Below are 3254 nucleotides of genomic sequence, written 5' to 3' on the forward strand. Positions count from 1 at the left end.
ATTGAATGCTAATATGAGCATCAATCGGATAAATGGGCCGATGCTAAATGGGGTTTGGGTTAATCGTCCCACATTAATAAAGGCGGTTTTTTTTCCGAATCAATCTTGAGAAGTTGTTACAAATAGAGGCTGAAACTTGTAATTGCATGTTCATAAATAAAGATGGCCATTTGGGAGTGTGACAGGGATCGGGCTCCCTGCCTGGACGGATTTAATTTTTATTTTCTAAAAAGGTGTTGGGATTTGAAAAAAAAAAGGAAAACAAACCCCGGCTGTACATCGGGTAGAAGCATCACGGACAAGCCTCTCATCCTTAACGAAGTAGTCACTTGGCTTAATTGATCAAGGAAAAAGAGTATGGTTTTCAAAGTAGACATAGATAAAGCTTATGACTCGTTAAATTCAGGGTTCCTACACGATATTATGGATCAATTGAATTTTCCTTGAAAGTGGAGAAACTGGATTATAGCTATACTTAATCGGGCACGACGTTGGTGTTGGTTAGTTGGTCTCCAACTCATTAGTTCCAATGCTATAGGGGATTAAGGAAGGTGACCTACTTTCCCAACTTTTGTTTATAATCGCGATGGAAGCACTTACAGATATTATTAGACAAGCTTCTTTTGTGGGGTTGTGTAGAGGCATTTAATGCACTGCAAGCGTGTCGATTCTGACCTATTTTCTTTACGCGAATGATGTCAGTCTTTCTAGGCGAAAAAGATAGCTTGTGGAGAAAAGTGATATGGTCTTTACATAGTAATTGACGGTCATGAAGTAGCATTCCAACCAAACTGTCATGTTCGGGGCCATGGAAATACATATATATTTAAAATCTAGATCGACCTAAATACGTATGGAGTGGATCTTTGTAAAGAAATCAAAGGTGAAGTGCGGGATGGCTTATCAGTTATGTTTTGGATAGATTATTAGATTGGCCGGTTACCACTTTATTTAAAATTTCCTAATTGTTTTTACTTAAAATGAAAATTACCGTGCGAGGATTAGTGATTAGAGAGTTCGATGGGGCTGGAGAGGGAGTCGCCTACCGACTTTGAAGCCTATTAAAACTGAACTAATTCAGCTTATAGAAACGTGCCTTTTGAGCCCGTAATGAAGATCAATTAAGCTTAAAATCTTGTCTGCTTTGATTTGACCGGGAGGAGCAAAATCAACTTATTTATAATAAAATTTAGAAAACAAGTAAGTATCCCAAATAAAAATGCATCTAATTAGTCTAGAGATTTTTTATTCTATGCTACAAGACAAGCTTAATCCCGTTTTATATCAAAACAACAGGATACGAACAATAACTTTTATGCTAATCTCATACGGATGAAAATTCCTTAAACTAGCTCTGTGATCGCTTTATTCGGTCTTGCTTGATTCATCACATTCTTGTACCTTTTGATCAACATCGCCTACACCCTTTTCCGCTGCACCCTTCACAGTTTTAAGTCTTGCTTCTTCTTTCGCATTTTCCAGATATTTGATCAGCCCCTTCAAGTAGCTCTCAGCATGATCTTCTTCAGTAGATTTGGGCATCAAATTTTCAGCAACATCCGCTGGAGTTATGTTGGTCTCCTTCAACATCCGTTCAATAGTTTCAAACAACTCACGAGACTCAATATTCAAATAGTTCTTTGCAAGAACCTTAAACGTTTCGAAACAGCAATACGACATCTCAATATGTTTATCCATTCTTCCTCTCCTAATAAGAGCCGGATCAAGCTTTTCGATATGATTCGTAGTGAATACGACCAATCTCTCACTACCACAAGCCGATCATAATCCATCAATGAAGTTCAAAAGCCCAGACAAAGTCACTTCACTTTTCTTTTCCTTTTCCTTCTCCTTATCATGTTGTTCCCGAGCTGGTCCTTTTGATCTTCTTTATTATCCTCTTTTTCCTTCTTTCTCTGGCCCGTGAGATCGAGGGAACAATCGATATCCTCGATCACAATTATGGACTTAGTCGACGTCGTGATGAGTAACTTCCTCAAATCGGTGTTACTGCTCACAGAAGTTAGTTCAAGATCGTAGATATCATAATCAAGAAGGTTAGCAATGGCAGCAATCATGCTAGACTTCCTGGAACCTGGGGGACCATAAAGAAGATATCCTCGTTTCCATGACTTGCCCACCTTTAAAACGAGACAACGAAACAATATTGGTGAATAATATTTAATATATAGTTTATTAAATAACCAAAAACTAGATCTACGAATATAAGCTAACTAACAAATATAATAATCCATTCAGAATGAACTTAATATTCAAACTAAAGATAAAATAATAACTAATAAACAGACTTAATATAGTATAACTGATAAACACCAAAGGATGGTTGTGTAAAATAGGATTTCTGTCTATGAGTTTGAGGGTTGAATCACATAAATGGACGGTGATGTAAAATTTAGGGGCAGGATCAAAGTGTCGTTCGATATTAAAAAAAAAACTTATAAATTAAAGGGAATTGAATTAAATAATCTCAACTATTGACTATATTGGTAAGTAATAGTCTTAACCAACGAAATGTCTGCTGATGGTTCCATCTTTTAACAAATTTACTCCTAACGATCCGCAACTAAAAGAATCTAGACGTAGCTAGTGGCCGGTTGTCGGAAAATTCCATTTTGGCAAAAATAAAAAAGAAAAAAATAAAAAATAAAAAACTCAACCTTTTCATCCTAAATATCTTTGTAACTTTAAATCGGACCTTTATGAATCTTTTTTTCAAATAAAAGCTTCGATTTGGTGGTGTTCAAGTGATGGTGGTCGGTTGGTGGTGAGTAAATTGTTGCTGGTGGTGTTCTGGTGATAGTTGTCGGCGATGGTGGTGATGTTCAGGTGGTAGTGGTCATTGGTGGTGTTCAGGTGGTAGTGGTCCGCGGTGGTGTTCAAGTGGTGGTGGTTGGTTCGTGGTGAGTATGTTGGCGGTGGTGGTGTTCAGGTGGTGGTTGTCGGTGGTGGTGGTGGTGTTTAGGTGGTGGTGGTGCGATGGTTTTCAAGTGGTGGTGGTGGTGTTCATGTTGAGTTTTCTGGGCAAAAACGTTTTTCTGACGGCGTTAGGATTCTGTTAATCACGAATCATTGAGAGCAGATGCATTAAAAGTTGGGACCGTTAGCAAGCATTTCGATAATGGGTACTGTTATTTACCAATAGTCAGTTGAAATTATTTAAATCTAAATTTTCTAAATTAAATAATCACTATAATAGATAATAAAGTCGTACGTATAACAAACCTTTTCGTAAA

The 3254-nt window shown here is 37.3% G+C and overlaps 1 pseudogene; it reads right to left on the reverse strand.

Annotated features, from left to right (window-relative positions):
- Nucleotides 1–1365: 1365 nt before the first annotated feature.
- Nucleotides 1366–2141, reverse strand: LOC143617342 (AAA-ATPase At3g28510-like; annotated as a pseudogene).
- Between the last annotated feature and the right edge of the window lie 1113 nt (nucleotides 2142–3254).

Source organism: Bidens hawaiensis, unplaced genomic scaffold (genome assembly GCF_021521415.1).
Source record: "Bidens hawaiensis isolate Kalapana, Puna unplaced genomic scaffold, B.hawaiensis_p1.1 tig00053977_1, whole genome shotgun sequence".
Classification (NCBI taxonomy): domain Eukaryota; kingdom Viridiplantae; phylum Streptophyta; class Magnoliopsida; order Asterales; family Asteraceae; genus Bidens; species Bidens hawaiensis.